The 12,751-nt window shown below is 42.0% G+C and overlaps 1 long non-coding RNA gene across 2 annotated transcripts; it reads right to left on the bottom strand.

Annotated features, from left to right (window-relative positions):
- Window positions 1–24: 24 nt before the first annotated feature.
- On the bottom strand, window positions 25–2,327 carry LOC145002077 (uncharacterized). Of its 2 annotated transcripts, none has more exons than XR_013661797.1 (3): window positions 1,780–2,327; window positions 525–821; window positions 25–426 (listed from the first exon to the last, which is right to left on the bottom strand). It is a non-coding gene; the product is annotated as an uncharacterized LOC145002077 (long non-coding RNA). The 2 variants fall into 2 exon arrangements; XR_013661796.1 differs by having other exon boundaries at window positions 560–821.
- Window positions 2,328–12,751: the final 10,424 nt, after the last annotated feature.

Raw genomic sequence — 12,751 nt, 5'->3', positions numbered from 1 at the left:
TTATATTATTTAGTATACATATCATATTATCATATTTTGATGAAATGGGAGAACAAAAAAAGTTATGTAATTTAGTCTATGGTTTATCTTATAAAACAATTGTGATACAAGCCAAAGAACCTACTTTCCAATTGTGAATTTGTGATGGATTTTGTTCCAGCTCCCACATCGACCAGGTGAAAGAAACAAAAAAAAAAAACTTTTGTTCCAATAAATAGATACAAAAGACTTGGAAGTTGGCAAAGATATCCCCTATTTTTTCTTCATTTTCTTCAACACTTTTTAGAATAGCACGACATGATTCTATTCCTATTCCTACCACAACCCCATCATCAACTTCTATACCTACTTCCATTGTCTCTTTTACCTGCTGTAGTTGCACCACCTCAATTTTGGAAATGGCATACCTCAAATCAGATGGAAAACCTGCATTCATTGATGAAGGGACAAATTTATTTAGTTAAGAACAACATTTATATTCAATGGGACATTTAACTAATAAGTAAAGAAGAAAGAAAGGTTACAAGGAATTATAGGTTCCATGATATAATCACAAGACCTGGTGCTAGTGTTTGGAACTTTCATTCTTTTGCCTACAAGATGATGATTAGGATTAGTGATCAATAGCAGTCTCCAACCTTAAACCTCTTACTGGTACCAGAACCGGAAACACACTTTCCTTGGGTGATGGGAATTGGCTTTGGCTTTCCGCTTGTGCTTGTTGATTGATTATGCTATCGAATTTGGTTTCATATTCTTTCTGTAGATTTAAAATGCTAGCAGATCCTGATGTTGGTGGTGGTTATATTTGATTGATGTAGCTGCATATGCAATGTTCAAATCAATCAAAATCATAGTTCAATAACTATATCATCTCTAAGATATGGAATTGGTGAAGAAACATAGAATAAGACCTTAGATAGGAAATTGATGACAATAACAACTTTCCTATACATCAAAGCAAAGAAATAAACAGGAAGCCCAACACAATGAGGAAATGGCAAAGAAAATAGAAGTTGATGATGCATGCAAGACACACAAATCTTTGAACTCCAACTAATAAATGAAATTAACACTACGAGAGGTGTTGAATGAGAAATCAGAATATGACTGTTGGAATCAAGAAATAGATTGCATACAGGTTAGATAAAAAAAAATACCTACAAAAGGCCTCTGGTCTTCTCTTTTTAGAAAGCAGATATACATGCATTTTATATCTTCAAAATCATAATGACAGAATTAGATAGTATCTGTAAAAAATAGCACAAATCAGATTGTATGATTGTATATCATCCAAAGAGAAATAATTGATGCCTAGAACATTAGAACAATAACTTAACCGGTACATAATCACAGTCCACAGGACCAGAAGTCAATAATTAGAGAAACCAAAACTTCACATTACTGAAATTATACTATTTTGAAATTAGAAGTAGACTAATAGACACTTTGGGATCTATGTATTTGACTAGTAACTAAATTTTTTTATCAGAAATCGACAAATCAGTTCTTAATTCTTAATACTGAGATTTAAATCCATCCCAACAACATAAAAATCAAAAAGTTGTTACTAATCAATTTTCTTCCTTCCCGTGACTTACTTTTCTTATGATGTGGGCATTTCATCATTATATATATGCTTTACAAATGTTGATCTTCTAATTGGCACATGAAGTACGTATAATTAGTTTTCTTAAAACAACAAACAACAAGGAAGAAGAAGTATATAATAAAAAGAAAGACAATAGAGAGAAGGCAAATACAAGAAGAAGAACATACCTTGGAGAAGTCATTTCTTTTCCTCCTGTAGAGAAAACTCTGAAGCGTGATTTCAAATTCAGAAAATTCCATGGAAAATTCTTGGAAGAGAGATTGATGATGGGATGCGTTGTTAGTGGTGTGGAGATGGAAGTTATGACCGGTGGTGAAAGTTTTTATGGAGGGATCGATTTTGATGCAGAAAGTGTTGGGGAAGCTGGGATATCAATTTTTTCTAGGGTCGTGTTAGATGGAGATGGTGACTCCAAGGACGACCAATGCTAGTATATCGATGATGGTAGGGAAGCCGGCAAACGAAGGCGAATCGTCCACCCATGCTCTGGTTCGTTTTGCATTTGTGAGAACCTGAACAAAAAGCCCTAGAATTAGGGAGGATGTATTTGAAGAGGGAAATATGAGAGAACACAGATGAGCCGAGGTCAGAGGTGAGTTGAGGTAGATTCGGTAGTGGTGGAGGCGGATTAGGGTTTACAGAGAAAAGCAGGAGAGAGTGAAGGTTGTCGGCTGGTGGCATGCTTGCCTTGATCGACGTCGATAATTAGGGCAAGAGGAAAGGAAGAAAAAGGGAGGCGGGCTTTTTAATTTTTTAGGATATCATTTTCCCCCCAGCTATTAAAGGATGGAACGCGCGTTTCCATTAAAATTTATAAAGCGACGTCTTCAGACGACACATATTTATTATAGGCGCCCTCCGTGTTTTTTTTTCAGATACTAATTTAAGGGCGCCCAAAAATGCGCGTCCGAAATCCTTAAAATTTTTAGAGAGATGACCTTATTTTTAGGTCACACACTTTTGCGTATCGTAAATCGACGCGTATCATAAATTGCGCGTCGTAAAAGGCTGTTTTTCTAGTAGTGTATATTATTAATGCAATGGATGATGTTGTTGCTTGTTTACTACTTTGCATTGTTGTAATACTGTACATGACATCCTCCACCCCAAAACGTTTTCGCCGTTCATCAGTTTGGGGGCTGTGACAGATTGGTATCAGAGCATTGTTTATAGTGAATTGAGTATACCAACCCATAAAAGATATACTAACTATAAATACATTGGGATTAAAATACTATGACTAAGAGTTTATACTTTAAATAATAAAATATTTAATTAATTATACATGCCTACATTCATACGAAAATCAGTATTACTAAGACAGTACAAAAGTATTACGGTTTTTGGGCAACACAATCAGACTTAGAGACTTATGGTCAAAACTAGGAAGATATAGCCTGATCAACTATATTATCCGAGGGTTGACTAGCATGTGCCTAAGTGTGGTTGTGAGGTTGCAACAAGTCTAAAAACTTACCCACAATACCACAATGAGAACAATAGAACCTAAACTTAAAAATACTATAGGAGTATTTTGCATTACTATAAGTTACTTATGTGCTAGATTCTTATACCTCCCTTCTCACGTAGATTTAATGGTTGGATTCCACCTTCCCGGAGACCCGTACTATCCCAACCACGGCAATGCAGGATGGCTAGAAGATGAACCAGAAGATGATCACCCAATTCCATTGGATGATCATGAAACTAAAGGTTTTTCTGATGGTTCTGACTCAGAGCCAGAAGTCAACAACCAACCCCCGACTGTTCTAAACCCAAACCCTCGTCCAACATTTCAAGGACCCACACCTCTGTGGGCCATAAACTTGAATAGGTGGAGTCAAGAACAAGGACAACCCATTCCCTACAATGGAGACAGAAGCTTCTACAACCTTACTGAGGGAGGTTCAGCTGACAGAGTCCAACCCATTATGGTTCGTAGGATTGCTCAGAACACCGAGCAAGGTCGAGCAGCTATCGTCCGAGTAATGGAGGTTGATGCCAATTCTGGCATTAACACTATCCGAATTCGCCAACTGGAGTCCGCTCATGAAAGGGATCAGGTCAGCAATGCAATGCTCCAGAGGGAACTCGCTGAAACCCGAGCTGAAGTCAGAGAACTTCGAGCTCAGCAAGCCAAAGCTGATAGGCGCAGAAGCGACATAGAACGTCTTCTATCGGAGTCAAGAACTCACTGTGGTAGTTCTCGTTACCGATACATTCTCATCAACTTCTCTTTTGGATATAACCTAGTTAGTGTAAAAACTCTAGTTTAATTTCCTATCCTTGTAAATCTTAGACCGGTTAGGTCTTGATTTGGTCATAGTTCTGTCAAAATTTTCCATATTGGTTGATGTAAGACCTACTTCTAGGTCATTTTTCCCGAAATTATTACATTGGTAATCCCAGTACCTTTGACAGATATCTAATCTACTGGAAATTATTATCCTAATGCTTCCATCTTCATTCAAGTATATTATCCAATCGTATTGTTGGGCTATGAAGAGTTAGTCCATGAGCCATTCACATCAATTCTTCCATTAAATTCTTATCAATGTTTTCATCTTCATAAACTTATAGATCAAAGATGCTGCATCACAGAAACCCAAGGAGAAACCTTAATAATGAAACACCGATACCACCACCTCAACCACCTACTCCTCAGTTCGACACGACAACCTTAAATGTTGTTGTAGCTGTAGTTGTGGCTACAGCCATGGCTCAATATCATTCATCTGGTTCCACTGGAGAAGGAAACCCTGTTTAGTCTATTCAGGTTGAAGCTCATGTGCGCTCGAGAGAGTGCTCCTATAAGGACTTCACAAACTTCAAGCCATTGTCCTTCAAGGGGACTGGTGGAGTCATTGCCCTCTCGCAATGGTTCGAGAAAACCGAATTGGTTTTCAAAATCTGCTCCTGCCCTGTGGAGAGTAAGGTCAAGTTCGCCACTTGCACCTTCGAAAATAAAGCCCTAACGTGGTGGAACGGCCATGTTAAGTCGTTATCTCTCATAGTGGCTAATGTTATCGCCTGGGAAACTTTAAAGGACCTCATGATTGAGGAGTATTGCCCGAGGGGTGAGATCCAAAAGCTGGAGGAAGAACTCTGGGGCCTAACCATGACGGGCTCCAACGTAGTCGCCTACACCGCCAAGTTCTGTGAACTGGTGGCCCACTATCCCAACATGATTCCTTCAGAGGGAAAGAAGATTAAGAGATACATGTGGGGGCTGGTGCAACCGTACTAGGGAAATGTCTTGGCATCACACCCCACTACATTTGATAGTGCCAAGCAATTAGCATAGCGGCTCATAGACCATGGGCTTCGTACCCCGGCCGCAACAACAACTACCCTGGCCACCTCAGAACCTGCAAGAACCGCTGGCTCCAAGCGGAAGTTTTGGGATGATAGGAAGAAGGCTAAGGCTACCAAAAAGCAGCAGGTCGTGGCAGTACATGTTGCGATAGCACCTGCCGTTGTTGCTCCGGTAAGGCAGTACGCTGGAAGTTTGCCTAAGTGCAACAAGTGCAACTTCCATCACGTCGGCGCCTTCCGGGAGATGCAGTGTCTGAACTGAAACAGGAAGGGGCACACAACTTGTTTCTCTAAAGCTCCGGCGAAGCCAATCAACCAAGCCCCCGGTGCTAGAGTGGGCGAAACTTGCTATGGATGTGGCGAGGTAGGCCACTTCAAGAGAAATTGCCCGAAGGTAGGGTTTGCCCTAGGAGCGGCAAGAGTTGTGGCCATAGTCCATGAGGAAGCGGTTGCCGATCCCACGGTGGTCACTGGTACATTCCTCCTCGATAACTCTTATGCATGCATTCTATTTGATAGTGGAGTGGAGAGGAGTTTCGTGAACCAAAAATTTGCTCATTTACATAAGCATAAATCACGAGCACTTAAAGAACCGTTCACTGTAGAAATGGCTAATGGAAAAACAAAGAGCACTAGCAGTATATTCATAAGGTGTATCCTAAATTTAGATAGCCATTCATTTTCAATCGATCTCATGTCGGTTTCAATTAAAAGTTTCGACATCATTATCGGCATGGATTGGTTGAGTTTACATCGTGCCGATATCATGTGTTACGAAAAGGCTGTTCGCCTTAATCTGCTGTCTGGCGAAACCCTAGTAGTTTATGGCGACAAACCCGGCACGAACCTTCGTATCATATCGAGCATCCAAGCTCAGAAATTCTTGCGAAAAGAATGTGGTGCATTCCTTTCTCATGTGGTCGATGTGAGTCATGAAACGAAGGACATTTAGAACATTCCAGTAGTACGCGACTTTCCAGACATCTTTCCAGAAGAACTCCCAGGATTACCTCCACAACGTCAAGTCGAGTTTCGAACCGACTTAGTTCCAGGGGATACCCCCGTAGCCAAATCGTCCTATCGTCTAGCACCTGCAGAGATGCAAGAACTATCCGGTCAACTTAACGAATTACTCAGCAAGGGCTTTATAAGACCAAGCTTCTCACCCTGGGGAGCTCAAGTCATTTTCGTCAAGAAGAAAGATGGATCGTTTCGTTTGTGCATCTATTACAGTGAGCTCAACAAACTGACCGTCAAAAATCGGTATCCGTTGCCTCGTATCGACGATTTATTTGACCAACTTCAAGGGGAGAACTTCTTTTCAAAAATCGACTTGAGATCCGGATATCACCAATTACGAGTGCTAGGGGAGGATGTTCCGAAGACAGCCTTCCGAACTCGTTATGGGCACTACGAATTCGTAGTGATGCCGTTCGGATTAACAAACACGCCCACTGTATTCATGGATTTAATGAATAGGGTGTGTCGTCCTTACTTGGATCAGTTCGTCATCGTCTTCATCGACGACATACTTATCTACTCTCGTAGTCAGGAAGAGCATAGTCAACATCTACGTCAAGTCCTAGAGACATTACGTTCGGAGAAGCTTTATGCGAAGTTCTCGAAGTGCGAATTTTGGATTCGACGAGTTGAATTCTTAGGGCACGTGGTTAGCGAAGAGGGTATACACGTGGACCCTTCCAAAATCAAGGACATTGAGAACTGGTCAGCACCGAAGATGCCTACAGAAATTCATCAATTTCTAGGCCTCGCTGGCTACTATTGCAGGTTCATTCAGAACTTCTCTTGCATTACGAAGCCTCTGACAACACTGACCCAGAAAGGCGTGGCCTTTGACTGGGAAGAGAAGCAGGAGAGAGCGTTCCAAATGCTCAAACGAGCCTTGTGCACCGCACCAATACTATCCCTCCCTGAAGAGATAGAAGACTTCGTTGTCTATTACGATGTGTCAAATCAAGGGCTCGGATGTGTGCTAATGCAGAGAGGTAAGGTCATCGCCTATGCTTCGAGACAGCTGAAGACACATGAGGTCAACTACACGACCCACGATCTTGAACTAGGAGCAGTAGTGTTTGCTCCGAAGATCTGGAGACATTACTTGTACGGAACGAAAAGCACTATCTTTACAGACCACAAAAGCTTAAAACACATATTCGACCAGAAGGAGCTCAACATGAGACAACGACGGTGGGGCGAGCTACTCAGTGATTACGAATGCGAAATTCGTTATCATCCGGGTAAAGCCAACGTGGTAGCTGACGCCCTAAGTCGGAAGGAATATTTTGGTCGTAGGGTCAAATCATTGACTATGACTATCCATTCACACTTGTCCACGCAAACTAAGATGGCTCAGATCGACGCCTTGAAGCCTGAAAATGTGGCGGGTGAATCCCTGAGAGGGATGGATAAGAACTTGGAAGTTAAGGGTGGCGGAGCTTATTATTTCATGGACCGGATCTGGATCTCGAAACTCGGTGGTTTCAGAGACTTGGTCATGAACGAGGCGTACAACACTCGTTATTCGGTGCACCCGGGATCGGATAAGATGTATATGGATCTTAAAAAGTTATACTGGTGGCCTAACATGAAAGTAGAGATTGCTACCTTCGTGAGTAAATGCCTTACTTGCGCAAGGGTCAAGGTCGAATACCAGAAACCCTCAAGTCTACTGCAACAACCTGAGATCCCATAATGGAAGTGGGAGCAGATCACTATGGACTTCATAACCAAGTTGACCAAGACAACGGGTGGACTTGATACCATATGGGTCATCGTCGACAGATTGACCAACTCCGCACACTTCCTGCCTATCAAGGAAACAGACAAGATGGAGAAACTTACGAGAACTTACATTAGGTAGATTGTACGACTGCACGGTGTTCCCATATCCATTATCTCGGACAGAGATAGTAGATTCACTTCGAGGTTCTCGCAGTCATTACAAATTTCCTTAGGAACTAGGCTGGACATGAGTACAACCTACCATCCACAGACAGACGGACAAAGTGAGAGAACTATCCAAACCTTGGAAGATATGTTGCGAGCCTGTGTGATCGACTTTGGGAAATCATGGGATACTCATTTACCCCTTGTTAAATTTTCCTACAACAACAGTTATCACACGAGCATAAAGGATGCTCCATTCGAGGCCCTCTATGGCCGAAAGTGCAGATCCACTTTGTGCTGGGCTGAGGTGGGTGATACCCAGTTAGCTAAAGGGCGAGTGCTTGACAGCACTCTCACAGGTCCGGAGAATATACGGGAAACGACGGAGAAGATTGTTCAGATCTGTGAACGATTGAAAGCCTCCAGAGACCAACAGAAAAGCTACGCTGATAAACGAAGGAAACCGTTGGAATTTCAGGTGGGCGACCGTGTTTTATTGAAGGTCTCACCCTGGAAGGGCTTGATACGCTTCAGAAAGCGTGGAAAGCTAAATCCATGGTACATTGGGCCTTTTGAGATTCTCGCAAGAATCGGCCCTGTAGCTTACAAACTTAACTTACCGAACGAACTCAGTAACGTACATTCTACTTTCCACATGTCGAACTTGAAAAAGTGTCTGTCTGACGAGACTCTTGTAATCCCACTCGACGAGATCGATATCAATGAGATCCTCAACTTCGTGGAAGAACCATTAGAGATCATGGACCGAGAGGTCAAGCAAACGAAACAAAACTGTATCCCGATAGTGAAGGTTCGCTGGAATGCCAAACGAGGACCTGAATTCACTTAGGAGCGAGAGGATCAGATGAAACTGAAATATCCTCATCTTTTTACTTAGTTATTTGTAATAACTTAGTTGCATAAACTCTAATTTCGGGCCGAAATTCCCTCTAACGGGGGGATGATGTGACAATCTGAAAATTTCTACCTTACATTCTTCATTTCTTATCAAAGGTAAACTCGTTTTTACTATTTTTTAGCACTGTTTGGAGTCAAATAGAGTGTTTAAAGCCTAGTATACGCAGGGTAGGAGTCGTGGGATAAGTATTGTGGGTGTATCGCCTTGCAATTGAGCCAATCACAAGAACACAAGAGTGTGCGGCCACACACCCATTCCAACCGCACACTCTCCCTATAAATAGAACACTTAGCCATTTGGAACACTTTCTACACTTCCACAAAGCTAGGACCCGAAAATCCTCTCAAGTATCATCCAAATCTCCTTGAGGATCTTCATACAAGGTAACATCTTTAGCCAAGAACACCAAGAACACTAGGTGTACGGCCGCACACACCATGTATGGCCGCACACCCAACTGCACACACCATGTATGACCACACACCTGGCCGCACACACACATATAGTGTGTATTTTGGCCATACACTCCTTTGTAAAGCCATATACCCCCTTCATACAATCATTTATGGTTGTAACACTTCAATATAAGTGTTTACTAGTCCCTAAGGTGGACCCAATTCAATAATCAGTTGTTTTAAACACTAATTGGATTCATATATGTGATATTACGTGTTAACTAGGATCATAGAGTGTGTTCAAGGCTTCACTTGACACCTAGCAATCCTACATCTTCAACTCATCCGTACCACTCACTACAGGTGAGTTCATACCCCTTAATCAATGGTTTAAATGTTTTTAAATGCTCTTATGGGGGGGTGAATACAAGCTAAATACTTATAGTTATTACATCAATCACATGTGATTAATAACTACAAAACCAGTGGTTTTCTTACTGTTCAAACTGTTTTGCTTCAAACTGTTTTACAAACTCTTCTAATTATCAAATACTTTTACTTAAACTCTTTCATACTTATATATTGTCAAATGCATGTCTATGTATGTATAGTTATATAAGCAATGTTTAAAATACTTAGGAAGGCCAGCCCGCTTTAATTTCTTTTCCTTGTTTGGATGTGGCTTTAGGGCATGGGTTATCTGTCTGAAGGTCGTTTAAATACTAGTTGTATATCATGTATACATACATAGTCATAAAGTTCCTTCAATCAGTTCTATACCTTTGGGTAGCCAGGGTACACAAACATGATCATACATTGCTAGTAAACTACTATAGGAGTAGTTTAGGAAGACACTAATACTATTACTAGAACAATGAAACCTACAATGAGTTAGTTCATACAAGGATACAATGCCCTTGGGTAGAAAGGGTATACAAGCATGTTAAAACTATGATGAGAAACAAACGATAGACACTATGACGAGAAACAAACGATAGACACTATGACGAGAAACAAACATACAGGCTAGACAGAGAAAGAACTCACAATACAGCTAGCACACATATACATTAACACAGTTATGTGAGCCATTAAACAGGGCATGGCACTACCTGCCGTGACTGTTTTTGTATCAGAATCTCCTTAATTGGGGAGCGTATGAGTTTGAGTATAGATCTATACTAGATTGACTATCCTACACCTTGCTGCTCGTTATAGTGGGACTTGCAAGTCTACGGGTGCCAAACGTCATTTCTACGACATCTTACATTGTCGTTTTACTATTGAGTCGGTAGCAAGATACAAGCCGATCACATGTTACCTTAAATTTTACAATTGCTTAAGGTAGTTAGTACAACAGTAGTTACTTAATACAACACTACAATACTATAATATTTTTCCTATTACATTCACTTCGTGAACATGCACACGATCCATAGTAATGTAAAAACTATATTTTTGGTTAATGATAGTCGGATTTGGGAAAATACACACTCTTACATGAGACACACACACACACACACAGATACCAGATGCCTTGGTAGAAGTCTACTTTTAGTAGAAAACATAGGGTTTTCTAGGAGAGTTCTAGCAAATACAAACTTAACAAAACTTATACATTGCATCTTACAAACATCTTACAAATGTTTTCATACAAACACAGACACTAATATACTTATGATCTCACCAGCTTTAAAGCTGATACCTGCTTTCAAAATAACTTATATTCTCAGGTCACCAGTAGACAGGTACAGGTGCCAGGTTTTGAGAAGAAGGAGCTAGTTCAAGACTCCTCTTTTATTTTGATGTATATTATTTTTGGTGTCTATATAACTTGACAGAACACACTTGTATGAAATTATATTATTAATGCAATGGATGATGTTGTTGCTTGTTTACTACTTTGCATTGTTGTGATACTGTACATGACGTCCTCCACCCCAGAACGTTTCCGCCGTTCATCGGTTTTGGGGGGTGACAGAGCGAGGGATTGGTAGGAGGAGGTTGGTCATGCCATTGGTGATGATGCCGCGTTAGACGTGATGACATGGAGCAATTTCTCAGCCAGGTTCAGGGCGGAGTTTTCGTCGATTATTGAGGTGCAACAGTTGGCACGGGAGTTTCAGGATTTAACACTGACTACTGAGACTGTGGCGGAGATCATCGCCAAGTTCAGGGAGAGGGCCCTTCTTTTTCCGCAGTATGTCGCGGATGAGGAGATGAAGAAGGCTCGATATCACGAGATGTTGAGGGATGACATCAGGGAGTTCGTGAGAAGGTCTGGCTGTAAGATACTGGAAGATATGATCTCTTGGGCTAGAGAGAGGGAGATTGATTTGGAGCATATCCGGAAGAGGAAGTCGGATGAGGTTCAGGTAGCCATAGGTTCGGGCAAAAGGCCCAAGGGGTCAGATTCGAGATCGAGGGATTTCCAGAGCCGCGGCCGATGCAGGAGGTGCAGCAGGACGCACGAGGGTGCATGTAGGAGTGGTAGTGGTGGGGATTCGGGCTGCTTCAAGTGCGGCCGGACTGGTCATCTTAGCAGGGATTGTACTGCTACCACCACACTGGGATCAGATTTGATATGTTTCCACTGCAGTCAGCGGGGCCACAAGAAGGCCCAGTGCCCCGGTTTGTTTTCGACGGGACTGGTAATAGCACCTGCCCCTGCAACTTTGAGGATCACAGACGGCCGTCAGGGACGAGCAAAGGCGCCTGCGGTAGGAGGCAGGGCTTTTCAGATGACTACCATGGAGACACGAGCAGCTCTGGACATTGCAGGTATATGCCTTCCTTTTTCTGCTTTCTCTGTTCATGATTATATTGTTATGGTTCTGCATCGTTTGTGGTATAAGTATTTTAGAATTTATCGACTTGCTTGCGGTTTAGTTATATGCCATCTACATACCTTAGATAATAAAGTGGTAGTTAAGGGGGTGGTACCTTAGGGAAGCAAGTTACTTAGGATGAAGTAAGTATAGCATGCTTGTGTGGAACTCAGTAGTGACCCGCTGGATTCGGAAAGGTATTATTGAGTGATGGATCGGTTAGGTCCCTAGCTATGGCAAGTTTGGTTCATCAGCAGATTGTTTGCGATATAGCAGAGAAGATTGGGAATCCTTCTCAAGCATTGAGCAGTGAGGTATAAGCAGGATCAAAGTGGGGGAGAACCCTCTGAGTGTATAATGGTAAGAGCGTGCAGATCCAGGATGAGTACACGACCTCTGAGAAGGAAAAGAAGTAGCACAGCGGTGGATGGCTTGATGAGTTCAGGGTTGGGAGTTTGAGAAACTTCCAAACAGTTAGATCATGTAATCAAGATGGTTGGTATCTAGTTGGAATCTCAGGATGGAGGATTGCCTGCACGACTCGAAAGAGTTGGAATGAGGATTTTGAGAATGGTAGCATGGGATGCTTTCGTGTTAATAGTCAGTGGCAGAGTCAGCATGTAGAGCATGGTAGAGAGGCGGGAGAGCCACAACATTTTGTGTCAGCAAGCCAAAGGTGGAAGGTGTTGTAAGACTATGGGGTAGCCATAGCGTTCACTAGCAGTCAGTGAGTATGGAAGGAGTTGTAAGACTGCGGGTAAGCTGTAGCATTCCC

This window comes from Lactuca saligna, chromosome 6 (genome assembly GCF_052625555.1).
Source record: "Lactuca saligna cultivar CGN05327 chromosome 6, ASM5262555v1, whole genome shotgun sequence".
In the NCBI taxonomy this organism is placed as follows: Eukaryota; Viridiplantae; Streptophyta; class Magnoliopsida; order Asterales; family Asteraceae; genus Lactuca; species Lactuca saligna.
The sequence above is the reverse complement of the archived record's forward strand: the minus strand, read 5'-3'. Positions and strand labels throughout refer to the sequence as shown.